General features: G+C 43.3%; 1 long non-coding RNA gene across 1 annotated transcript; it reads right to left on the reverse strand.

The window, feature by feature from the left end:
* On the reverse strand, positions 1-26,582 carry LOC120750817 (uncharacterized). The gene is made up of 3 exons (XR_005700163.1): positions 26,454-26,582; positions 24,908-24,989; positions 1-55 (listed from the first exon to the last, which is right to left on the reverse strand). It is a non-coding gene; the product is annotated as an uncharacterized LOC120750817 (long non-coding RNA).
* Positions 26,583-27,832: the final 1,250 nt, after the last annotated feature.

The following is a 27,832-nucleotide window of genomic DNA, read 5'->3' on the forward strand; positions in this document are numbered from 1 at the left end:
CTCGCTTTGGATGAGTGCCACCAGGTGACAGCCTTCAAGGCCAACATGAAGATGGCTGGATGAGAAGGAGAGAAAAAAAAAAAATCAGTATGATATGTTATAAACCAATGTAACTCACTTTATATGCTTTATCTCAGAAGTGAGAAGGACCACTGGGTTTTATGTCACAGTATCAAGACTCACTGGGGTCCTATACTGAAGCAGTCCCAGCAGCTAAAAATTATCGGTGTTTCCCTGACTGTCCACTTTACCCCTTTATTGTCTGTCCTGGTATTGCTCCAGGACTGTGCAAGCATGCTGTCTGTAAGGTCTGACAGCTTTTCAGAGAAGCCTTGCTGCTCCTCAGCCCGCACCCACTCCCAGGATGCCGTTGTTTCATCTTTAAGCCTGGGGGTTGCTTTAAATTTATCAGGGATGAAAACCTGGCTCCACTGAAGTCGTTGGCAAAGCTCCCATTGACTTCAGAGGAGCCAGGATTTCACCCTAAGATGCTTTGTAGATTATTGGTGAATGGAAAGCATACGTCTGGCTTCTCCAGGGTTATTATTGTTGGTGGTGACCTCTGCTCTGGCAAGCATTGAGCAAGGCTGGGTTGAGACAGATGGTTAAAGCTTTCCCTGCCTCTTCCCCTGCTTCCTCACAGGGGCTTTGCTTTAAGGCTCATCATCTTGGATGCTGCTTATGAGGAATACCTTCCCCGTCGCCTGCCGGTGGAATTTAATGCCTGTTTACCCACATTCCCCTTCCCCCAACGCCAGGAGATCAGCAGATAGGAGACAGAATGGCTGATTAGCTCCTAGCTCCAACCTCTTAGCTGTAAGCTGCATGCACACACAAGGGTCTTCTCTTAAAAAAAAAAAAAAAAAAAAAAAGGAAAGAAAAAAGAATAACATTCCCCTGCAGGCAACCTAAGTCTTTCTGTGACTCATGGTTCCTTTATCTCAATAAATCACTGCTTGAATAGTAACCACCCTCTTTTTAAATGAGCTGATTAGCTTAGACTTCTCCATTTTCCTGCTTCTCCTAGACCGGTGCTTTTCTTCCCATCTACATGTTTTGCCACCAGCTGGGGTCAAGATTGCTGAATTCTGCAGTGCCTGTGTGACAGGCTGGAAATTCGGCAGCCACTTTATTAAAACTGGAAGCCAAACCGGAAATGTATAACAAGTCTGGATTATGGAACATGGAAATGGAGAAAACAGAGAAAACAGTCCAGCCCAGTTCCCCAACTGCTAGGCTGGGGGGTTTTTTAACACCAAATTCTCTTTATTTTGCGCTCTGCCACATTTTCACTTTTCAATTTGCTGCACATTTTTGTGCCAGTGATGTGCAGCTGCACTGGAGCGTTTGCCGAGCTGTGGCAGTGTGGGACTGTGGGAACCAGCGTGCCAGGCAAGGTTTTTCCGGAGTGCCCAAAGACTCCAGATCCTGCTGGCTTTCACAAGAGCTTGCCACAAGGCAATTTTTGCCTCTTTGGAGAAATACTGCGAAACCAGCAGATGCCTTTCCTCTGAAGAGAGTTTTAGCTCTGCAGAAGTGCCTGAGTTGGTGGATGGAGCTGAGTTTTTCAAACAGAGTTTGAGTTGCTGTGGTTCCTGGTGGTTCTCTGGCAGGAGCACCGGCCATGTGGCAGAGCTGGCCCCCTGGCCCAGGGCAGCCAGATTTATCACTAAATTCAAATTATTACGTAAAATAACAAATAAGGCTGCAGCTCACCCTGTGCAGGCTGTCTGCAGTACCCAAACAAGTCTGGTGGGAGCTGAGTACAGAGGAAGGAGGTGATCCTGGCACAGCTGATGGCTGAAAAAGCTGTAAATTACCCTAAGGTGTTGTTTGAGGCTTGAATTTTTCCATGGCTTCTGACAGGCCTTGGCCTATGTCCAGCAGCGTGGCAGCCAGAGCTTTTGAGAGTTAAAAAAAACCCCAACAAATAGAGATAAACAGAGCAATTCACACCTTCTGCACCCATGGTTTTCAACCCTTCACTTCTGCATGGAAAATGTCACATTATTGGCTCGCAATTGGCTTTTTTTCATACTTTTTGTGACTCTGGAGATCAGAAACATGATAATAATAATAATAATAATAATGGAACCAGAAGCCCAGTTCAGGCTGAAGGACAGCTGTGCATCAGGAAAGGGAAAGGAGGATTTCACAGCGCATCCTGTGGTGGTAGGTGAGATGAAGGCCTGTCTCCTAAAAGAAGAGTTTACCTGTGTCCTTTGCAGGAAGGCCTTCATTCCCAGAGGTGAAGAAAATAGTGCTCATTTCTGGATGGCTTCAGGTTTTAAGTGTCACCTGGCTCCACTTGGGTGATTGAACACACCTATAGCAGAGCCTGTGCAGAGGGACTTGAACTCCTTTTAGTGAATTTCTGCGCTGGCACAGGTAAGGATCTGCCTAGTCTGGCTATACCTCCTGGAAAGGGGATCAAGGGGCTTTATTTTATTGGTTTTGCCCAGTCAGTTCCTCTGCTTGGTAGCCAACACTTTGCATTTCCTAACGTCTTTGCCCAGTGCTTTGTCAAGTCAAAATTATGCCACATCAGTGAAACATTTGGTTTCGAAACCTGCACATCCTAATACTCCAGTAATTAAATACTGCAGTGCTGAATTTACACCAAAGTTTCTCGGCCCGATTTTTGAGCCAGTGCTTTAGGAACCAAATAGTGCTAATGATAAACATTCTCTCCTAGAAAGCAGAAGTTCCCAGGTAAGCATACCACAAGCTGAGCAGGAGGAAAAAAATCCTGCCACAATCCTGTCCTTAGAGAAGGACTTTGTTCAACAAAGGTGGCAGAAACATGGAGAGTGAGGGCAGGTTCTTCACCTGCCGTTTGCCTTTCTCTGAGAGCTGCTGGTGCCCCAAATCTGAGCCTGATGACGAACGCTGCATTCCCTGCAGAGACATCTGAATGATCTGTGACCGGTCTTTCAAAACACACATTTTCTGAAATGCAGGGAAAAACCTCTTATGGGAAGGAAATCTTTGCTCTGTAGGGATTGTGACAACGTGCTCAGCAAAGGCTGTAAGGAAACAGCAAGAAGAGGCTCAGAGTTACTACAGCAGCTGAAAAAAATCATTTTAACCAGCAAATGTGTTTAATGCTTTTTATTAAGTTGCTGAGGTGTCAAATTAATTTCTCCTGGGCAGGAGGACAGCAGTCAATTTGAAATTTCTCCCTCTCCAAGGAGGCTTAGCTGCTCCTCCCAGCAGGTTTGAGGTGCAGGCTGTTTTTGTGTCCTCCCTTAGTGCAGTGTTCCTCATGGCAGTGCCCACGTCTGCGATACCTCAGTAGCTAAAATAATAATACAGAGGATAATAATAATAATAATAATAATAATAATAATAATAATAATAATAATAATAATAATAATAATCTTCTCAACACCAAATAGTGAGGGACTCCCTAGGGAATGTCCCAGCTAGGAGAGGCCAGGAATAACTGGGGAATGTGACTTTAAAGGAGGATGACTTTATGTCAAATAAGGCAACAGAGAAAGAAAACAGAGTCTGGGACCTCTTTTGAAGTATTTAATTCTAAGAAAACCGTTCTCTGCTACCCAGTGCGCTGTCTGGCAAACAAATGTGCACACTGCTGGTGCTCTCAGGCGCAGTTTGGACAGCAGCAGCTTCACCCACTGTCCATGGTGGAATGGTGGCAGCCTGAGAGGTCCTGAATGGGATGGTCAGAGCTCAGAGAGGAGCTGCAGAAGGGTGCCCAGAGAGCTTTTGCAGAGACCTGACTGGTGGTGAATAGCAGGCAGGGAGCGCAGACGCTCACCAGGCGCTGGGGAAATCACACAAACATCTCCCCTGGTCCTGCCAGAGGGAGCAGAGGTTTTGGGCAACGTGCTGGGGTCTGGGCTGGCTGGAGGCTCCTCCGTGCACGGCTGTGGTGGCTTTACAGCCACGCTCAGCACCCGGAGAGAGGGATGGAGAATGGTTTTGACGTGCAGCCCTTTGGTACCTGCAGATCAAAGGAGGTGCTTATTCAAGGCAGCTGGACTGCCTGTAGAAGATTTTCACTCCTCTGGTACCCTGAAGACAACAGCAAGTGTGAAACACAACGGCGTGGAAAAAAGCGATACCTGGAGCTCCTCCTTGCTGACCCAGAGGGTTACTTGCTGCTAAGGAGCAAACGAAGGTTTTTCTTCCCCGTTCATTAGTAACATCCTCGTGCAGTCGGAATTGGCCTCAGGAGGTGATGAAGAAGTTGCTCATTTTGTGCAGCTGCATCACGTAGCATTTTAGACATTTCCAGTGCATTTTCTTACACATAATGCCACTCTTTCAAAACGTGACATTTGTGGGCTTATTGTTGAAGCTGCTGGTGGGGTTTTTTTGTGTTTTTTTTTTTTTTTTTTTTTTTTTTTTTTTTTTTTTTTTTTCTGGATAGCCAACCAGTCAGTCCTGCTGGCAGGGCAGTTGGGCCAGCTTCTTGCAGTTTTAGTTCCAGAGTCACCTTTTCACGAGATTAAAAACTCTGAGGCAGTTTCGAGCCCTAGATCCACAAAGCAGGTTCTTGATAAGATTGTTGGCTCGAGAAAATAGGAAATCTGTGGCTGGGCCCACTATAAAAGGAAACTCTTTTCCATGATTTACAAATAAATGAACTTCGGTGCAGGCAGGATCAGACCCTGCGTATGAAGAATCTTTTTACTGTATATGGAGACATATGCAGTAAGAGACATATAAGCAGAGAAATCTTTTTTAAACAAGAAACCACTTGAAACAGAATGAGAAAGGGAGAGAAGGAGGCCGGGAAAGCAAATTAACCCTTTTTTGACTTCTGGTTCTTAAACTCAAGTAGCTTTTTAGTAGATCCCCGGGGGAGTTCTTCTGTAAAATACTACAATTTACAAGTGGGTTTTAACTAAAACGTGTTGCTTTTCAACCACAGACAGACAGGAAAAGATCCAATTGACACCTGCTTCAGAGAACAAATGGGACACAAAAGATGAAACTCATTTCAAAGGGTCTATTTGTTTGTCTCTTGTCATGGATTAAACCAGGGGGGGCTACTATTTCAGGATGGATTCTGCTCCTATTCCAGGCAATGGGAAAAAACACCAACCCTATTTGAGTGAATAATACAGAACCAACCCCTTGGCAAAGAAAAGAGTTGGTCTTTGCTGAAGTTTTACTGACAATTCTGCAGTAAGGGGGGACCTAGTACTTCTGAAATGCTCGATTTTGAAGCCAGATGTTTGAAATTTGAATATTCACACTTGCAGAACTCTAAACAGACCGAAGAAAGTTTACTGAAAAACAATTGGGAATACAAGATTTTTTTTTTTTTTTTTTTTTTTTTTTTAAAGAATGCAAAGTACCACAGTGCTTTTTAAAAATAGGTTTTCAATTATTTGATTCAAGTCTAACTCAATTTAGAAAATTCTTCCTGTCTAAAGCAATTTCTTCCTGTCTAAAGCAATTTGTGCGTGTGTGTGTGTAAGAACAGAGAAAAAATTGCTGAAATTATGCTTTTTAGAAATTCAAACCAAAGGGGAAAAAAATGTCTACCTCATTGCCAGTAGTTTCATTAAAGGGCATAACGAGATGCCGAAGCAAAAACCTCCAGATCCTGATTATGCTTAACAGTTTGTGTGCAGGGGTTGTGTTTTCAGAGCTCCATTAAACACATATGCCCATTTTTTTGCAATTTTCTGGTTTGGTCCCTGGGCTCGGGGAGGTTCTGAGCTGCTCGGCTGCAACCCAGCTCTGCCTGCCCAAAGCAAGAGGAAAAAAAAAAAATTATATATAAATATATATATATGTATGTATGTATGTATGTATGTGTGTATATATATATATATATAAAATCCCTGCCATTTTTTTTACCCGTTTAAAGCCCCCAAATTTCGAGCTGCTCAAGCGTACTGAATTAGCGGGGTATTTTTTAAACTGGCATTGCTAATGATGACACGCACAGGAGAGATAATGAGGGCAAAGGGGCTCCAAAGCAGAAGGCAAAGTCTGGTGAGCGCAGATTTTATCTCCCAGCTCCTCAGCTTCAACCAAGAGGCCTGAAAGGTGCATTTGGGAGTGTCACTGTGCATTTGGGCAGCGTGGGCAATAGGGAAGCACCAAACCCCAAACCTGTCACAGGACAGCAGTTCCAGCACGCAGGAGGTGATGCAGCACAGGCGCTAACTCTGAATTTCCTGCCTTTTGTACCGAGTGTTGTGCGCCCCTTCCAAACACATTAAAATGCTGCTAAGAAATAATTTCACGTTAAATGCTAGGTTTTAGCACTCATTTACTCACATCTGATTGAAATCTGATTTCTGCCTTTTTAAATTCCCTATTGCTCCTCGAGGCTAAAGGACACAAGGGTTTTACCTCAGTTTAATTCTTCTGGTTTGAAACTGGTATGACTGGGGTGTAGCTGCCCCCTCCCTGCAGGTAGGGATGATGCAAACAAAGTGAATTCCAGTCTGCAGGAATAATCAGTACCAGGACAAAGCACCTTTTGCTGTTAACCTCACTTTCGTTAGGGTTTTCACCAATTTAACCATTTCAGCTAAAAAAAACCACAACCCATACCCCTCGATTGAAATAGTGAATTAATGTGCAAACCAGATACAGGATATGAAAGGACTGGAAGGCATGGCCATTCCTGCTTAATAATGCAATTAGAGACATTAGGCGTGAAGAGATCAATCGGATGTGTGTGAAATTCAAGCTGCTGATCGTAGATTCATAAACGAAAAAGAGCAATGGTTAAAGGTGCCGAGCCTGCAACTTGCCCCAAGAATCCCAAGGAAACTCATCTATGACTGCCTGAAAAACTGATTATAACTGGACACCACCTCGGGGGGAAAAAAAAAATCAATCTGTAAATGTTTAAATTGCTCTGGTTTGTCTCCTTCTTGTGGTCATCAAACCTACAGTATCTTTACAGATGAGTCGAGTATGGCAGCTTTGATTCTGTCTCTAGTAAACACGTGGCAATCCTCTCGGCAGCAGTGGGGCTACAAACAGTTCTGGTCTGAGTATCTGTGATGGCACCTACTTATTGCAGAAACCAGTATCAAGTCAAATAGCTGATACAATCCTTGAAGAAATAAAGGATTTGCAAGAATAACACGAAAAGAGATTTGATGCCTCTCCAGTCCACTGGTGTTCTTTGATGGTTTCAGCAAAATACCAGACAACGCTGACCTGGCCTTGCAGAGAGATTCCTGCTAGAGCTGATGGCGTGAACCAGACAATCAGGGCTGAAAGGGCAAAATTCTGCCACTGACTGAAAATGATTTAAACAGTAAACTTTAAAAAAAGTAGACTAATTAGAAAAATTCACACACACACACACACACACACACACACACACACACACACACACACACACATATATATATATATAAACCTAAGAAGTGATTGCTAAATTTAGCAGGTAACCCCAAACTGATAAAGCTAAACAAAGCTGAAACAGATATGTGAGGAGGGACCCCGACTGAAAGGAAGGAAGGGAACAGACATAAAAGTGGATTGAAAAAGGTCTAGTAAAGCAGCAACTAGTTTGCACAAAGGGAAATTACGTCTTCCATCCTACTGGACAGAGAGAAAGCAGCATCATTAATTGACATGAATTCTGGAAGCAAAAGGGAACATGCTTTTAAATAAATAATGCCTCACTCTGTAGAAATGAGTAGTGGGATTCAGACAGAAAATGGTCGAAACCAGAAGAACAAAAAAGTTCTCTGCAAATCTAAGCGTTCTTATGTGACCAAATCCCTCCACCGTATAGCATAATATTAGCAAAATCAGTGGTGTTCCATCTGGTTTTTAATGTGGAATGCCACATTTGTTTCACATGGATCCCTGTGCAGTTCCTGAGCCTACTGACATTACTTTTGCTTTCTTCAGCTGCCTGTTGCTGCCCCAAAGATTCATAACCTGCAGGCTGAAAATCTCCTTTCTAAAGGATTTCAACCCTTGGAGCTCGGGACATGGTCGTCTCAAGACCAATTAAAAAAAAAAAAAAAAAAAATCAAAACCAACAACTAGTGATGGGAATGGAAAGATTCTGTATTGGACTTAATTATCTCGGGCAAGGAGAAAACATCCCTTTCATCCAGGAATTGTGTAATTGTCTATTATGGGCTACAGCCTCCTCTTTAAAATGAGTGACAATATTTCATACTGAAATAAACAGAAGAAGGATTTGACCCATGAGGGTTCAGACATTTTGAAGCATCTGATTTGCTGACTGAAAAGAATATGGGGAAAACAATTCATTCCTCAGACAATATACTTGCAGTGACTGATAAGCCTCTCTCTCCCCCCCAAAAATACTCAAACCAAGCAAGAAACCTGGGCTGGTGCTGCCTGTCTCCACAGTGCTTGTGTCTATTTATGAGAGCGAGTTTGCTTGTTGACCAAGTGGAAGTCCAGGCCATACAGAGAAAATAAATTTTGGATGTAATTCGGGGGTTTCCTTGAGCTCAGGAATGTGTTTATTTATATATTATTAAACAGAGGAACAGTATAGGAAATCCGGAAATAATCAGCCCTCAAAAGACTGGTCAAGGCTATCATTACAAATAAAGAAACCAGGCTAAAAGACCGATGTGCTAGGCTGACAAACTGCATTTTAAATTAAGTTTTAGCTGGAATGAGTTTCTAAAGCTATTTTTAGCCTCAACCATGTGAGAAGCACATGGCTCCATAAATACATTCCCCTCAAGAATAAGTTAATGGGGGGGGGGGAGTGGTGGGGTGTGTGGAAGGAAACAACCTAAACAATTCATTTAAAGTTAATAACTGAGTCAAGAATTTTATAGCTTTGTTTTTGAAGCGTTTGTCATTAAAGTGTGATTCACTCTTGCAATTACATCCATTCACGGACCAACAGTGCATGGGACAGCGGGCGGATGGGAGGGTTGGAGCGGGCCTCTCTCAGCCTCCCTGGGCCCCCCTGGAGCTCTGCAAGAGGGGAATTGCTCAGCATTTTGGTGCAGCTGTGGCAGGCTCTGGCTCTGAAACGCCCCACAAAGGAACCTGCCTTTTCCTCTGCTCTTACAGAGAGGGCTTTTGGGGGAACCATCGTGCACGCACGAAACCCTCCAGGCATCGGTTTGGAAAAACTGCGACACAAGCAGAAGAGTAAAGAAAAGAGCAGTCACAACATAATGCCCAGACATTTTCACCAAATGCACAGGGAGGGGCCCACCGAATGCCCTAAACACATTTGGTCTTCCAAAGCAGAAGAGAGCACCTCCAAGAGAAAGGATTTGTGCAACAGAGCCTGTTTTCCCAGCTACATCAGCAGACCTTGTGTAGAGTGAGTTTGCTTACTGCCCAAGTGGAAGATCCTCTACAAACCTCCTCTCCTCTGGGTAGAGATAAAGATGACAAAAGGACTTGTGCAATTAAAGAGTATCATTATGTCCTCAGTCCTCAAGCATTTTGGTCAGGGGATGCTCCTTAGCTTTAGGAAACAAAATAAAGAGGCAAAAAATAGGGAGAGAGAAATGGGACTATGGGGCTTGTTTATTCTGTTCATCCCCTGACCCAAGAGGTCACAGGCCAGTTGCTTTGGCTCTGAAGGATGATGAGCAAATCCAGTCCTGGTACGAGAGCAGACACGGAGGACTTGGCTGCTTCTTCAAGGAAGAGACATTTTGGTTGTTTTATTATGTCACCATAGACATCAAATTGCTGCTGTCATGGTGAGTTTGGCTCCCAGGATGGAGGTGACCCTCTGAGGGGTCTCCAAGACCATCTGTGCCCAACAGGGTCGTGGAGCAAGAGCAGCTGGACCTCTCTGCCCGTGAAGGGTCCGGTGGAGTCGGCTGCCTGTTCCAGTTTTGCAGGTCTGTTATGTATTTTTGTCACGTTGGATGGGAGATGTAAAGGTTTCTCCCTCCTTCTTCATGACTGCTTTGTTACGTGGGATTTTCTCCGGCGTGTGATCCACATAAAGGTTAAAATAAATGCAGAAATCCAGAAAAGAGACTCCCATTAGGTGAGATGGCAATGAATTGTAGTTTTTGGCATGCTGAAGCCTGGTTTTCACCTCCCAGCTCTATATGTTCGTGTGTGTATCTCTGACTGTGGACTTAATTTTGTTTTCATTTTGTTTTGTACAGAGAAGTTTATCTTTGGTTACTTCTACTGTGGACTACTGGCTTTGCCTCTTTTCAACCTACAGATCAAAGACATTGTGTAAAAACAGTGCAATTATGACTAAAATAAACACTTTAAACTCTGTTACTGTGATTTCATCCAGATTTCTTTTTTTTTTTCCCCTAGGTTTGTACTAACACTCATGTGACTCAATCAACATTGGTAGCAATAAGATACACATGATAATCCCCTGCTGATCCATCATTTGTACCCAGAAGACTTAACTGGTGCAACTTGTATTTTATTTCCTTTTTTTCCAGCCTCTGTCAAAAGTACATGCCCTTATGAAATGTACATGTGATACTTAGAAATCAAAAGAACAGCTAATTAATTACATCCCACCTCCTCATATGGAAAATGGATCCAAACTAGCATCTAAAACACAATGTGTTTGCTTTAAATAGCCAAATGCTGAGGGACCAGAGAGATCTGTGGGGAATTTTTGGCACCATATGAAGATTCTTTCAGCCCTCGAATCCCCCACCCTCGAATTCTGTGGTGGGTTAGTAGGGAAAGGATATAAAAATGTGGAATTTTTTTTTAAAGGCTTTTCTCTTTGTTTTCTATTCTCCTTGGCTGCGCTCTTATATTTTAATACCGTATAATAGTAAGGAACAAGGAGGGTCATTCAAAAATATTTTTTAATCTTTATTAGAAACAGAACTGCCTTTTGATGCTGCTGGACCACATTTACCTACAAAGCCCTGAAATGGCTGGAGGAACTGCAACCATAGCTTCTAGTTAGGGGTTTTGAGGGGTGCCCACACAAGTCTGAATGCCTGCTGGCAGTGGGGAATACCAGGCTCCCGCTGAATTTGTACGTGGTGCTGACCACTTCAGTATCGAGGCATTTCCCTGGGGTCCAAAATTAGATACCGGCATTGCTCTTTTGCTTCAGAAACAAAACAAAAAAAATAAAGAGTCTTTGATTAGGCCTGACTTTTTCCACTTAACCCCCTCTGTCATTAAGGCATATTTGACTTTAATTTGCCATGATGGGACAGTGTGATGAATTTAAGGGTTTTGGTGAATGAGGAGGGTATGGCTTATGTATTAATAGCCATGAAGTGGAACAACAGCAAGAAATGGAGTGAACTTTGGTCTCGGCTGTGATGGGAGTTGGTTCTCTTTCTTCCAAGAGAATATTCATTTGTGCTTCTTTATGCCTCTATACCTTGCCCTTTCAGACTTCATTCTACTGCCTGCTCCAGAAAAAGAAATCTAAATGTCTGAAAAAAAGCTTCTGGAAGGGATAAGAAGGTTACAGGGAATAAATATGAGGGTTTAGAACAGAAGGTGCAGTAATTCAAAAGTATAAAGGCTGCCCCATCCTATTCCAGTAGCTGGGGTGGATGCCTGTTTGCTTTTCCTTCCTCCCACGTGCTGTACAATTCCAGCATCTATTGCCATTTGCACAAATGAACAACCAAGCCTCCTATCGCTGGAATTCACGGGTTTCTTCCACCTGCCGCCATTTCCATTTCTTGCCCAGTTTGTAAAGCATAATCCAACCCCCCCAGTTTCCATGCCGTGGACAGGATCTCACATTTCCATAAAAAAGAAAAAGAAGACAAACTTGTTGCTAATACTTATTCAGGCTGACCAGATGATCCCAGTGCCTCACTTAGGCACACGGTCCTGGGAACCGAACTGCTGGCATCACCTCACATCCCATATGGAATGTAACATCAGACTATTAGCAACATTAATATAAACTAGCAGTCATATTTGAAAACAAGTAAACAAGAATTAAAGAAAACCATAAAAATTAGAAATGTTCAATTTCAAAAGGAGGGGAATGTGAATGTTGACATACCAAGAAAAAAAAAAAAAAAAAAAAAAGGCAATTTGAAAAGAATGGCAATTTGCCTTGTATAATGCATGAACATGTCTGGGCTTCTCCGTTCTTATTTTTGATCTTGAAAAAATGTTCTCAGATGATGAGAAAAAAAAAGAAAATCACCAATATAGGGTAAAAATGCCATTTTAAAATGCCATGAAACATTCTCATTAGACCATATGCATGCTACCTCGTGCTCTTTGAAGGTGATGATAGAATTTTTTTTTCTCCTGAAGAATGGGGAAAATGCAACTCCAGTAAATACTACGTTCCTACCAAAATAAATGGATCAACAGCATGTCACCCTGAATTATCTTGAGAAAAATATCCAGCAGAAGTTAGAGCAACATCACAGATACCAGACCAAGTATCTTAAACCAGTCAAAGTATCTATTATTGCTTGTTTTTATCTTTCTCTAAAGGGAAGCTATGTTTGACCTCTAAGGAAGGTCAACAACTTAATTATTGTACTCGAGACAAAGCTACCCTGTGCACAGGAAATGAAAGCTAAAGAGAAGCACTTTGAGAAGAAAGACGTTTCACTCTCTTAAATAAATGAGACCTGAAAAATTCAGTATTGTTTTCATCCTGACCAAGCCTTCTGGCTGGATGCTAAGTGATGTCCATTGGGTAAAGACAGGAAATCCAGGAGCCTTCCTGCCTTTGCAAGACAAGAGTCGTAGCGGGGCAAATCTGCTTGGAAGACGGTAAAAGAAAAAAGTCCATGCAGGGAGGGCTCTCACAATCACAGTCTTCCATCAGAAAGCCAAATCCACTTGCTTGAGAAATGAAGGCATTGAGGCATTTTGATGAAAAAAACCCCCCGTTCACTTCCAATTCTTGGAAACTGCTTAGAAGAGGGTGGCTTGGCTCTCCTGGAAGGTTGCACCAGGAAGAACAAGGAACAGGCAGGAGCAGTCAGGCTCTGTGACATGTCCCCTCCTGACATCATCCAAACACACCAGAACAGCAAGAAAAACAACCAACCAGGCAAAAAGGGACGTGTCACCATGGTGCTGAGCTATCTAACCAGTCCTGCTCTGCCAGCTTGTGCCTCTGTCCTCACTTTCGCTGCCACACCCAGGAGCTACGAGAGGCTGGGCTGGACTTGGAAGACCCTTCAGTAAAAATGCTGTGCTTTTATTCAAGTCTGAGCCGACTTGTGCTGATCAGGCCAGAAGGAAGGACAGCCTTGGTTCACAGCAAGCAAGGAAAGGTCCAGCAGGAATGTGCAGCATTAGAGGGAACCCAGCTTCACCAAAAAGCTCAGAAAAGGGATGCTCTTCACCAGTGCTGGAAAGACATGAATCTTTGAACAAGGATGGGCTGGCAAAGGCTGTAAATTACCAGCCACAAGCCTTTTCCAGAGAGGAGAATGTGCCACATGCAGTGATTAATGCAAAGACTGCAGCCCTGCTCTGGGTACGGGGGTGGTCGGTTCTGCTTTACTGTCAATCACATGAGCATTCAGATAAAAACAATCCTGGAGTGTTCCTAGAGAGAGGAATATGGGCAAGTGTGCAAGTGTGCACTACCTCTTTCTAGAGCTTAACAACACATCTTCCCAGCATTTGTACCAAGAAGCTAGAACCTCCACAGAAATGGCTGGAGTGTCACCAGTGCAGTGTGGCAGCTCCTCCTGTGGTTAATGTGCTCCTGGAGAAGTCCAAGAGGGTAAGGAAATCCCTCTGACCCCCGTACCTGTCGTATATCCCCACCTGTGGGGCTGGCTGATGTTCGTTTTCGCCAGTTTGCCTGCTCAGTGATGACTCAGTGGGATGTTTTCCAAGGGCACCCCAGTGATTTACAGATTGTGTTGCATTTTCAGACATCCCACAGCACTTGGGAGCCTGTATTGATTAGTAATGCAAATGGCAAATCATTAAGCTAAGGGACTTGTGGAAAAATCAAGAGCAGTCATGTGATGAGAAGCTATCCTAATCCCCATTCACAAGGAAAACTACTTTAGTTTGCACAGATAACTTAATCCTGGCTTTTTTTTTTTTTTTTTTTTTTTTTTTTTTTTACTACTTGAATACCTGGGAAATACTTTCTTACCTAAAAGGAAGAACAATATGAACTGCTCAGTCTTGAAGGGTTTATGAGTTTCAAGAATGCAAGAGCGACCTTTCCAATCAAACATCACCATTTATCCATCAGATCTTTAGTGATGTTTTGACTCTGATTTCCACAGGGCCCTGTTTCTTCCCTTAAAATTGGCAGAGCTGCCCTAAAAACTTGGCCTCTTGTCAGGTAATTGGTGTGGTAACTGGCAACCTTCAGGATATTCTTTACAGATGATAAGGCATTTCAGAGGGAGAAGAAGCAACTAAGTTTTGAGTTCAAAATGCCTTTTATCAGCTTGTGGGAAAATAGGGAAAAATTGTCCTAAGCAGGCAAATTTTCACTGAAGTTTACACAGTGGCAGAGAACAGAGGGCTCTGGCTAGTGAGAACAACTGATTATAGAGATTTAACACCAAGAGATTTTAGGAGGTCTGAGATTGGATTTAATCTGTTCTCATGCATGCATTGACAAAGCCCACAGCCTGTGTCTGGGCCAAGGCTGTCACAGTCACTCCTTCCAGGACGTAAACTGTCGTCTGCACTCTTTGTTCTCAGATGTATGACCTCGCATTTTGCTGGTTTAAAACACATGTTCAGGAGTCCACTCTGCCAAGTGTTGCAGTTTGCCTCGCAGACTTGACCCGTCTTTGTTTGTTTACCACTGTGGCATATCTGCAACTTTTCCAGCAGCTGATTTATTTATTTTTTTTCTTCCAAATCCTTGATAACAGGGATGAATAGCCCGGGGGGCAAGAACAAATCATTGCAGGACCTTGATGAAAATACCCTCCTGACACCTTTCTGTTATAACAATTTACTCTCTTAATATGTGCCACATCTTGAGTAGTGACACAAAAAAATTATTTTGTAGCACCATTTTATATGATCAAAACTATACTGACTGGTGTAATTTATGTCACCATCCCTTGAACTTGATGTTAGCTCCTTCGTGCACCTGATTTTCTTGTAATTGTCAGAGCTGACATCAGGTTCACTGGTCTGTATTTCATTGGGGAGCCTCGGAGAAAGGAGTCAACCCCTTCATCCTTCTACGACTGTGAAGCATTTGCTCAGTTCTAGTTCTCTGCAAGTTCCCTAGTACCTTATGAGGTAAGAGAGTTCCCAAGAGATGTTGGTATAAAGTAGAGCGTGCTAGGAACAAGAGACAAAGATCTCATCCTTGAGGCTCCGACACAAATGTTGCAACACTTGGCTTCAGCCAGATCAGGATGGAAATGGATAATATTTGTTTCTATAATATTTGTTCCTATATTTGTTTCAAATATAATATTTGTTACAATATTTCTTGTGGATTAGCAATCTGTCCTGGGTTTGACTCTGATGTACTCAGCTTCCTTAAAGGTACACTCGATTTCCGCAATTCACGTCCATCTAAAATCTCGGATGGCAAATTGCTGAGCGGTGCTGACTTCAGCAGCAGCTGAAGCGATGTGGCTGGATTGCCAGGTGCTGCCTGGTTCCCACCTGTTACAGTCAATTCCCTGCATTTCCACTAAACTGCGCCCCAGCTTGCGAACAGCAGCACCACTGACCTGAATTGCAGGATTTTATGACAGCTCCTAAGGCAGGCAATTTTACCTGGTTTTGAGTTTCATTAGGAAAGCTTTGCTCCAGCTTCAACCATCTTTAAGAGCACCAGGGCATCGCCTGTTAAAACTGGAGACAATGATCCATCCTTTAGGAGAACACCACTGCACGGAAACAGCACCAGGAGAAAGTCTTTGACAGCAGACGTGTTCTCCTGACTTTCTGTCAACCTAATTTTAAAAGCTAACCTTTAAAATTATTTTACCACAGAAAAGAAACTGTCTCCTCTTTTGCCCTTGTGTATTTTAGGCTGTGCACACACGGAACCATTTTAATGGGACGGCAGAGGGGCACTGGAGTCACAGAGTGCCTCTGAAGGCCTGAGGGATAAACAGGTGGCAAAAAAGTGAGTTCCTAGGCAGTGAGGAGCAGCAGTCAGTAGACAGAGCTCTGAAGAGCAGCATGAAGCATGCCCTGCAGTACATGCAGCTATGCCCAGTTGACATTTCTCCCATAAACACCAGAGAGAAATTTATGATACTGAAAATCGAGCCTTTGACATTAAAATCATCTGAAATAGTCTTGAATTGTGAAGGAAAAAAGGGTTTAAACATTTATATCAAATTAGGACAAATGCAGCTAGAGAAAGCTTTTTGGCTAATGATCTTTCTTTAAGAGACTCCCCATAGACTTTTAGAAAACACAGAGATTCAGCTGCTTTAGCTCATTCTTGTGGTGGGGGGGAAGAAAAGAAAAAATACTTTGCTAGGAGTCAGAGATCCCTCTTGTCTTTTTTTTGTTTTCTTTTAGTTAGGGTACCTCCTATCTGTTTGCCCAGGATATTATTTTCCTTTCATCGAGAAGTATGGTTTTCACAGATACACTGTTTTCATGGGCACGGGGTCAATCTCTGTGCATTTTCTTCCACCGCTACTCACAACAGAAAGAAAAGAAAATTGCATAATCACAGAAGAGCTTTCACCGCCACTTTTCGGGCTGATCCAATGTCAGCAATCCTCTTTCAAGAATAACTCCTACTCTCAACACCGCTGATGTAGAACTGGTCCTGATTCTTCATTAAACACCCAGAGGGCCAGATACCCTGCAGGACTGCGTTAGGGCAGAAGGAAGCTGAGCTCAGGGAGAAAGAGCTCCTTTTGATGGGTCAAAAGTTCCTTGCAGCTCTTGTGGACTCTGAAGGTTTGTTGCCCCAGATGAAGCCTCAACTGCACCTACAGAGACAGATTCCTAAACTGGAGAGGGAGTACCAGCTCCATGTGCTTCATTTTCACACCTATTCCTTTAAAGATTTATTCGGGAGGTCCAGGTCTTTGACTGACGCTTTTCTGTAAATCAGGGGCACACCTATTCAGTGATTATCCATGGCAACATCAGATTGATCACCAAAACGCTTAGTGAACAAGAGTTTGTGAGGCATCCCAGTGCTTTAGAGAGGGATGGAGAGCTCCAGCTGTTAAGGTTTGCTATAAATAAATTTATACTTTAAATAATTCCCTCTAATCCTTATATGGCACTTCAGGACATATCGCACACCCACTTAAACTTTTTCATTGATGTTCTGTGATCGGGATATGCAAAGCAATCACAGGGAGACGAGAGATTTTGCAGGGCAGAGAGTTTTTCTGAGAGAGCCCAAGGCTGAGCTAAGGCCAAGAGCCCCTCTGCCTGTTTATTTCTTACTTTTTATACATTTGTGGGTCTGGCTGTGGATTGGCTTTTGGAGTTTTTACCTCCCAGCTGAATGGCCAGACCAACTGTCAGTTACAATTGTTTTTAGGTTAGAAATATGCAAACAAAGGACGGAGAATGAAAAACAAAGGATTTCTTTATATTACGTGTGTGAGAAAGAGCAGAAACTGCTCCTAATATTGTACAGTAGCTAAAAAGTCTGACTCCACTTTATGAACAATCAAAAGGCTTTAAAAAACTCAGAAAAACCAGGGTGACAACGTTCCTCAGAACTGGACTGAACAGAGACGCAATAATTCAACCAGACCACTCCGATTCCTGGCACTTCACACGACACAAATTTGGGAGCACCAGGTGGGACACACAGCAAGCACAACCCAGCAGTGGCCAGGCAGGGACAGCCAGCTTCTCTCTCCTGAATGACAGCAGTGGCGCCCCAGCTGCACTTCCCCGCAGGTATGTTATTGGATCAGGAGTAGGAACCACCTGTAACAACTGCCTGGTTCAGCTAATTTTACTGTAATCACACCCCACACCTTCTCTGACCTAACTGGGTGCAAGCCGTCAGCGAAAAATACGCTGGCTCTCTCCCGCAGTATTAATTTTGTAAGCCATACAGATATTATTTCAAAAAGATGGAAACCGGTTAAAAAGAACATGTCTTTTGTCTCCATTAATAACAAGGGGTGGAATTTAATGTTATCTTGATGCATTTGCTGCCAGAAGAGTTTCTGCTAAAGTACAAAAGGCCACTGAAAAATCTGTGTGTTTCATTGACATAGGCCAGAGAACTTTCAGAGGCTTTGCCATGTCCGTAGAAACACGGGCAAATGCATCAATTTCTGTCCTTAGCCCACGTCTTGGGCTGCAACAAACAAGCACTTCAATTTAGACCAGACATTGGAGAATATGAATATTTTCTTTACTACTCAGCTCCGGGAAAGGATAATTATTATAAGCAAAACCAGATGAAAATCTGAGAATATTTTATGATCCACTTTCATTAAACCCCCCCCAAAAAATAAAATTCTCTATTAGCCTTAGAACAATGGGGCCAAATTCACACTTGGGGTAACATGACTGACATCAGTAGAGCAGCACAATTCATTTGGCCCATGGGATCTACTTGAAAATATAACATACTTTCACAAAGATGACAGCCAGATTCTGTGGAGAAAATCTTTCTGTACCGACTAATTTGGCTTTAAAAAGACAGCACAGCTGTACAAGCAGGAATCCAGTGGGCTGGATCTTCAAGTGCAACTCTGCCCACATCTGCACAATAAAGGTCACTTGTAACCACCTGAGAATTTGGCCAAGGGCCTTTTCCAGACCAAATGGGAGATCAGAGTGTAAGTATTATTAGGCACCAAAATGATACGTGTGTGACATTCACAGAAACAAAGAGAAAGATACTGGGAGGTAGAATTCAAGAATGACCAGGTAGCCAAAGATCTAAGTGAAATGCTGATACCCCTTGCTAATCCTTTCTTATCCTGTCTCCTCTCTCTCCCACCAAGTGGTCTCCCGAAGCATGTTAAGCTGCAGGGAGGATAAGAAAAAAAGCAGAAGGCTCTTTTGCTGTTTCTGTCGTCATTTATTTATTTTTAAACAGAAAATTCTTGTCCCTTGCAGTGATGACGTTTTAATGAATCCATCAATCACTTCAAACTCCAAACTAGAATCCTACATAAAAGAGACTTATTTGTAATACGTGACCTAAGCCCATACCTAGCGAAATTAGCTCTCAGGGAGACAATGCAGGTCTTTCATTGCTGTCTCCATGGAATCGTAGATGATTAAGCTGGACAGGGCCTTGTGGGACCTCAAATCCAGCCCCGTACACCTAGCACCACTTTATCCCTGCCTTGTTCCCCTGAGTGCGTCATCTAATCCTTTGCTGACTGATTGTGACCCACCCTACAGCTTCTCTTCCATGGGCAAATTTCCATTGTGTGTTGCCTAAGCAAGCTCTTGATTGCTCCTCTAGGTCCCCAGTTCCCCTGTGTCAGTGAGTTTCAGGGTGTTTGGGTCCAGGCTATCTCCCCTCCCCTCAATTCTTTGAAGTCTTTCCAAAATTGCCTTTTATTTTTCCAGGTTTCTCGCCCGTTTGCTGTGTCCATCTCAGTGCTGCAGGCTCTGTTCCAGCACACCTCTGCCACCATGCTGGGCTCCTCAGGGCACGTTCACAGTCAAACATTTGACTGTATTTTGTCGCAGTAAACTTCATTAATCATGACCCAATTCCCTGCTTCTCTTTTTACGGCTAGCAGACCCATTACAGTTTGCTTTCATTTCATTTGCACCATTTCTCTCAGGCTGATGTTTCAGAGCTCTCACTTGGTGCTTTCTTACGGCAGCATGGCTTTTCCTTGCCACTTTCTCTGCACCTAGAAGATCTGAGCTTACTTCTGATCACAGACTGTGAGGACTATGTAAGTTGTGAGGTCAAGAAGATTCTCCCTGCCCACTCTTCTTCCCCAGGACTTCCCCCAGTGACATCACTGAGATGCAAATCCTAAAGATGATCACGAAGATAAAATTTGACCTAGAGAATACCCTGACTCCACATTCAAAACTTCTGAGCACTCCACTCTTCAGTGACTGTTGTTTCGGCTGCTGGTGATGTAATCTCAGGTAGATGAGAAACATACTCAGCGTGCTGCATCCATGGGCATCCCTGTGGACAAATACTCCTGCTGGCTTTAGAAGTGTCAAAGAAAGCAGTTGCTGCTCCCTCGTGGTCATCAGCACCATCCCTGTTTTGAAAGTCACCATCACCTGAACTTTGCAGCAATTTACGATCTTCCTGTCTTCCTGTCTGCCTACTGAGGTGCTTTTATCTAGAGCCTGGTTAAGTCAAAGCAAGCCAAGGTAATGGAGATTTTTTTATTGAAATGGCTTAAGCCAAGCCACGTCTGCAGCCTGGTGGATGACTTGACAAGACTCAGACCAGGAGATTGTTACAAACAGCAGTTTCTAAAGCAACTGGGCTCAATCCTGAACTCAATGATTCCCCTTTGCCCTTCTGCACTTTCTTTTTTACCACTTGGTAAAGTGTTTTCACTGACTACATCTCCTGTCAGTACTGTCTGGCATGACTTTCAAAACTTAGGTGGCCTCTTAATTTTTAAAGAACAGATAGAGACCAGAACACTTATATTGTATACAAAGCTTAGATGTTATCACACAGCTGAACTCCTTCTGTGTATCACACAGCAAATCTGCAATTATAAAGTGAATGGCAATTACAAAACCTTTAGGAAAAAACCCATCTTCATGTATTGGGACCAGCACAGAGTAAATACTTTGCTGCCAGTATTCCTTTCTTCTTTTGGGATCCATTGTCCCTCATTATATTCACCACTAGAATATTCTTTTACCCATCTGTTAAAACCCAGCATGAAAATCAGACAGAGCTCTTGTGCCCTTTTCTCACTATTTCACACTTGAAAGCTGGCTTTACTCACTGCAATTTTCAGTCCTGGAAGGCAAGTAGCACAAGTAGCCAAATGGAGCCTGCCCACAGAGGAATCTGCTTTAGCTGCTTGCCTCTCAGCAGCTTCCTTCACAGGGCTAGTTCTGAGGAAATATAACTTTTTTATTAGCTTATCATTTTTCCACTGGGACTGGAAGAGTTCTGTGGGAAAAAAACCCACCAAAAAACAAAAACCCAGAGCATCTGTAACTTAAAGCATTGTCCTCTCTCTGTTAGGGGTGTTCTTCACCTGTTTCCACAGTATCATTTGTCCTGAATAGAAGACAATCCTTAATTCCAGCAGTTTTCCTCATTTTCTTTGCCCTTGGTTCACATCTAACATTCCTACTCATGGAAGAACAAGGCATCTCTCTGCTTTTTGCCTCCACATTGTTCCTCCCATGTTCCAAACCACCAAGGAACCTGTCTGCTGCCAGGGACGCCCCTGTCCACGGACACCACTGGCGTGGTGGGATGTCCTCTCCCTCTTTGGGAAAATCAGTCTGTCTTTTATTTCCCCCTTCATTCTCTCCTGTGGAGTCTCAGTCCTGGCTGTCTCCACTGTCTTGTCATTTGGTCTTTGGGGGGTAGTTTCCCTTCCTTTCTTCTTTGCCTCTGAATTGTCTTCCTCCTCCAGTTCAATAAATGTGTTGCTCAGCTTCATCTCTCCCACACCAGCTAATTTCACCCTCTCTCCTGCCCGTGGCTAGAGTTGTCGCATGGATATCCCTTCCCATCTTTTTGTTCTCAAGGCCACCTTCTTATTGCGTGCTGGTGTTGCTTCTGCTCTCTCCTCAGGGTGTTCCTCAGTCACATCTTTGAACTCCTGTCCGAATTTCAAGTTACGTCCACTTGTCTTCTTAGCACTGGCATCGTTCAGTCCACGAGAGTGGTCAAATTATGTTCCCTACTTATGCACCTTCCATCTTGTGCCACACCACCCTGATGTGCAACTGGGAGATTCTGCAATCATTCATCATCCTGCAAACCCTTTCCTCTTTTGTTCCTTTCAAATTACTCTTCAGAGGAGCCTGAATTGGGTGTCAGTGTTCCATGGACCCTTGCTAGGTGCATCAGTTTATAATGCATGTTCGAGAAACAGGAGACTATCACAAGCTGTTAGGCAATAAAAATCCCTGCAACATAATCTGTTGCGGTTGGAGATTTTATTGAAATCCTGGATAGTCATTTGCAAAAAAAAAGCTGACATGCAGGGTTTGGATTTAATCTTCACAGTTCCACTCAAACTGTGGCATTGTTTGAACACAACAGCTTTGGGATCCTGGCAAAAGAGTAAAACTGTCCGAGCTGTTCCACTCTGGTTTGAATTATCTATCTTTTTATTTATTTATTTCTAGCTTTAAAGTCTGTGTACTTTAAAAATCAATGAACGTTATATTAGCAAGCAGACACTAAATTACATTTTAACAAACTGGAAAGGCTTGGCTACAAATCTTTGAAAAGATAGATTCACATTTTAAAAAGCTTTCTAATCCAACTGGCATCGTTGTAAGACACTGACAAAGCCTGCACAGAATGGAAATGTTAAAAGAATCTGTTTACCAGAATTTTTTTCTATGATTTATAATTAGTCTTCATCATTGTACTGTTTCATACACTAGGTCTGGTAAACAGAGTGCTCGTGACTTTTACAGGATTAACGGAGACATTCTGAGACGTGGAAATTAAAAGATCGCTCAGATAACAGCAACATTTCACTCCTGTAGCTCATCAGTTCAACTATTGTTTTACAAACAAATTAGGATTGCTATCAGAGCTCTACAGAGGGACAGAAATGAGGCGAGGAACACTAATGTGTCTCATCTGCAATTGTTTAGCAGAACGGAGGCAGATCAGAACTGGGTCTCTTGTATCCAGTTTGGAGCTCTAACGCTTAGGTTACAGTGAGCGGTTTTTAAAATATTGGAGTGTGCATTGTGAGTCAGAGAGTTTGTGTCAGGATGTTCAGCAAATTGGGAAATGCCAAAAGTGCAAAGAGATGGTCCTGGAACTATAAAAAATACCAAAAAATCTCATGCCTCTTCTGGCCACTCAGTCTGAGAGTAGCTGTGTCCTCGGTGTGAGGGTTGCTGGAAAAGCAGCTCCCACATGAAAGTAGGAACCCCAGCAATGCATGGAACGGTTTCTGCAGAGAGCAGGGAGCCAAGACATCACGAGGTTTGTGTGGTAACAACAAGGGGAGAGCAGGACACAGGAGGACACAATCCTTGTGTCAGAGCAGGCTCCAGGAAACGCTCGGGAGAAGCCGGGCTTTTGAAATGCCCCCACTGATTTCATCACTTCCGTGCATTCCAGAACAGCTGCTTGAGAGGTGAACGGACAAGGAACCCACTTCAGACGAAGCTATCCGGGCACACCAAAGCCAGCCTGTGCCAAGGAACACTCACTCACTGCTGTGTCACGGACCATGTGGGGTCACGCTGGAAACCCACAGGCTCAGCGGGTCCCTCCTCGCTGCGCTCTGAACTGGTGAGACAGATGCCAAAGATCAGGGCAACAAACCTGATGGCACGTCATGGCATGAGAGATCAGTTCTGCGCTGCAGGAACTGGAAGATACAAATACTCTGGTCCACCCACAGGATAGCAGAGTCAGCTCATGTCCATTGCAAATTCCTTGGGACTATTTCAATGGAAACAATAGCAAAGCACCATCGCTCCATCACACACATCAGCAGTTCTCTGTTACTACAAGTACTTGGTTATGACAACTGATCCTCTAGACTTCCTATGGAGTCCAGCTTTCCTGGCTAAATCTTCTGGGTGTGCTGAATTGCCAGAAAGGAGCTCATCTGCTGGAGGGACCTACTGCCCAAGTCCCGCATCTGCAAAGATGAGGACAGACTGTCAAGCCTCTCCTGGAGCCACATCAGGTATGCCTGGCAGAGCAGCACAGGCATTCCCAGCAGTGATGCCCAATAAGGACATCCCAACCATCAGTGACTCTGCGCACTCTTGTCACTAAAACAATCCCCGAGTAATTTCCAGCATCGGCACAGCTTGCTACAGCTGGTGGCTCAAGCAACCCTGGCCAGCCCCGCAGCACAAGCTGTGGAATTTGGGTATATTGATAACAATTAACAGTTTGGGGCCTTAGCTCAGCATCTGGCAGAAGTGACTCTCTGAAAACGTTCTGTGCATAAAGTACCAGGGTCACTTGCTGTGGCAACTTATCTACCCTTCCTTCTCTTCATAAACAAACTGGAGCAACGCAGTTGGTGGGATGTCTCTGTTTGCCTCCTTCAAAGTCACTACTTGGATACTAGAGAGCATGTTTTCCACTATTCCACCTATGTGGTTAAAAGGATTTAACAGCTCCTGTAATGCTTGCACAAAAGGTCTCTGTACACAGCTGGATCTAGTCCAAATCTCCAGGTCCACCACATCTCTCCAGATCCTGTGCCACTACACTTACGCTTTTCATTGGCTTAGCACGTGATATAAATGGATTAATCTTTGCTTCCTTATGCCACTTGTCAGTGACATGCTACATATGTGGAAACACACTCCCCTCCTCCGTAAGTGCTGAGCATCCAGCCTGACTCAGATCCCTGTCCCGATGGTGCTGAACTATTTATTATTTCGTGTGGTCAGGTGGATGGCAGTTTTGGGACCATCTTGACAAGCCTTAAGCTCTGCCTCCCAAAGGGATAACGTGAGTTCTCATTACGGTGTGACTGATCTGGAGGGAGCACAAACCACCCTGGATGAGGGTAAGTAATTTACTCACCCTGGTGAGTAAATGAGGGAAACACCTAGGTGCTGTTTGTGAAGGCATCTGGAGGCTCGAATGTTCAGCTGCCAATAATGGCATGACATCTGCCATTTCTCAGCTGGTGGTGTGGTTTCTTTAAAATTTGGTCCTGATCTGTGTTTTAAATTGAAGAACAATTAAACTTCATGCACAAATAAAAAGCAGATCATGTATTAGAGAATCTCTGTTGGATTTCGAAGCAGGCTAGAAAGTACATAAACACCTTTAGTACAGACTGCTTTTCTTACATCACTACTTTATTCCCTGCCTCAGCAGGACAGGGAAATATGCAGCACATCTTCAACCAAACACATTTTGGAAAAGGAAAACAAAGAAAAGAAAACCCAGCTGAAATCCTACCTTAAATAGATCCACTCCATCTCTTGGTCCCCTGTGAAGAGCAGCAGCTGTGGAGCAGTCCAGAGACACCAGTGTTCAAACCCTTCTGAAACAAATGCAGGCTATTGACAGGCTCTTCTCAAAATTGTACTAGTTCTAAACCAACTGTATTGACTTCAAAGCAAGACTTGACCTGTTCTACACTTGCATAAATGACAGAACAAGCCCATTCTTGCTTCAACAGCTTGGGCAGTTGAGATTCGGATCACCACAGAAATTTAGCACCATCCGCAGAAAACGTTTTACTTGAAAAGGAAAGATTGAAGTCTGCAAGAGCTGATGAGAATACCAGGAAAAGCAGGCAGTGAGGCAATGCCCAGAAACCCAACTGTTGCACTCAGGTCCACTGCAGCTGCCTGTGTGCTTTTCCCCAACAGAAAACAGCAGAAGAGAGAGAACAACAGAAAAAGACAGAACTGGAGCGGGGAACCACCTTGACAAGTTTGGTAAGCTCAGGAGAAAAGACTTTCTAAAAGATGAGGATGGATAAAGGTGCAGGAAAGGACAAACAATTTAGTTTCTCTGTCAAACAGAAACTCTAAAGTTTTCCCACATCATAGAGGTCACTCAAAATTTTACGTAAGATAACAGGATGCAGCTTGCCCACAAAAAGTTAGTAGTTTTACTTACGTTTCCACTGGATTGAAATATGACAACTTGAGCATTTTTTAAATTTATGGAAGGCAGCTCTTCAATATACCTTCTAAAGCAGCTCTTCAATACCTTCCACGTTTTCCAAGAACATGCGTACCTGAAGAGGCAGCACATTCTAGGAAATACGTGATCCTGTGCTAGAGGTGCAAATTCCCTAATGGGTACTCTGTCAGATTTTTTCAGACACGAGCTAAAATAGAATCTTCAAATGCTTATCAACTCTAAATCTATTAAAATTGAAGCAAACCAGGCAAAACTCTGTTAGAAAACACACTGTTAGAAAAGCAAGTGCCAGACTATAAACCTCACAGGGAAAATCTAAAAGACTGAAGTTCCTGGGAGTTTTATTATTGCACAAGTGGAGCAGAGACTTTTCCCTAACTGTTCCCCAAGCCCAGGGGTAGTCAGTCTGTACTTTCTCTAGTGTGTAAGGGATGGAAGAAATCAGAAGAGAGCACATAATAAATCAACTGACAGTCTCTAAAAAATAGCTGTCCTGTCTCCTTAATATGAGTGAGAGTAATGTTCTGAGGGCAGGAAGAATTCAGCTTTAGACTGAAAACATTCCCCTATTGGGGTACAGAAAGCGATCACTCTGTAGTTTAATCAATCTCAGGCCTCTCTTTGAGAGAAATAGCGTGTTGCCTGCAACAGCACGTGTAATAATGTTTGCTGAAATATAAACTATGGCTGTATACCCCAAGATGGAAGGTCAGAAGTCAACTGAGGATCTGGCCGCAGATGTTCAGCAATAGAGATCAAAAAGCAATACATCAAATCCAGTACTTTTCCTCAAGGAACAGGTTGCAGAAATTTCTCAACCCATCTCCTTTCACTGTATAAGTGCACTCACCCTGCATGTAACAAAGCTGTGCACCACAAACTGCCAGGTCACTCCAAGATGAAGTTCATGTTTCCTAATTTCTCCTCATCCTGCGCTCGAGGATTTAAATATTTATACAGTGAGTTTGCTCTTATCCACAAACACAGCTCCCCTGAACCTCTGCAGTGCTTTTCATGTCCAGCTACCACAGTGAGGAACCACATGACACACCACTTAGTCCTCCCCCAGCCCTTGATAAACATTTCCTAAAGCAGACATTTGATATTACAGAATGTGTTGTAATCAATTCTTAAAGTTATAGCACCACTGGATTTTTATTAACTTGCACGACGACAACAACAACAACAAAAATCCAACAAAAAATGGGCCCTCATAATCAGTCAGCCTTGTTATATCCTGAAAGCTGCTTTAACAAGCAGGGAGTAATATAGTGTAATTGGTACTCCGCAATTTAATTGTTCTGTTCTTAAATCTAATATTGCAGCTGTGGGTTAAGTTTACACCACAGCTTTCAAGAGAACATGAAAGTGTGGTACATCTGTGCAACAGAAAGCTAAACATCTCTCCTCTGATGTGTTTACAATGACATTTGATAGCGTGGAATTGTTTGGAGTTCATTCTTAAAGCTGCAGAACTGCTTTTCAACACTGGGGGAGGGGGGGGGAGGAAAGGAAAAAAAGCTCCAATCTCCTTCCAGCAACTCAGCCCACACAACCCTGATGCTTGTGGCTGCTGGCATTGCAGGGAAACCGCTGGCTGGAACAATTCCTTCAGGTGGCTTTGAGCATTTGTCTCTCGGGCAGTGAACAAGGGGACAGGGGCATCTTCCTCTTCAGGAGATACAATAATTATTTGAACAACAAACAACTCAAAGAAATCCCCTGGACAGAACAACACCTGACATGCATAAAACAGACAAAAATATTTCAAGAAATGTTATTTCATGGATGACTGTAGCATGTACAAAAATGGTGGCATTTTCTATTTAACAGGTGGCAGAACTGCTTATGGTACCTTGAACTTCACATTCTGCATAACTAGCAGCTCCAGCATTATGTCCTTGTTAGTGAATTTATGAGGCCCCGTAAGTAGTTCAAGAAACTTAGGAACGGGCCCATAAATGTCATCTGCAGTTTGTGAACTGCAAGTATCTGACTGTTTTGATCAAGGTTTTTACGGGAAAGTTAAATGTTTATTAAAATTATTTACTACTGCTCCACAAAAAGGGAGCAAGCCTGCTGAAGAACTTAAGATAGTGATAAGATGTGAGAGGTTGTGGGTCAAATGAGCCGGCAGAAAAGCATTTCTGTTTATGTCTAAGCCCAAATTTTTGTACAATCCAAAGCTTCGAGTGCCTTCAGGTGACCTAGAAAAGGTCTGTGGAGAGG

This window comes from Hirundo rustica, chromosome 3, assembly GCF_015227805.2.
Source record: "Hirundo rustica isolate bHirRus1 chromosome 3, bHirRus1.pri.v3, whole genome shotgun sequence".
NCBI classification, from domain to species: domain Eukaryota; kingdom Metazoa; phylum Chordata; class Aves; order Passeriformes; family Hirundinidae; genus Hirundo; species Hirundo rustica.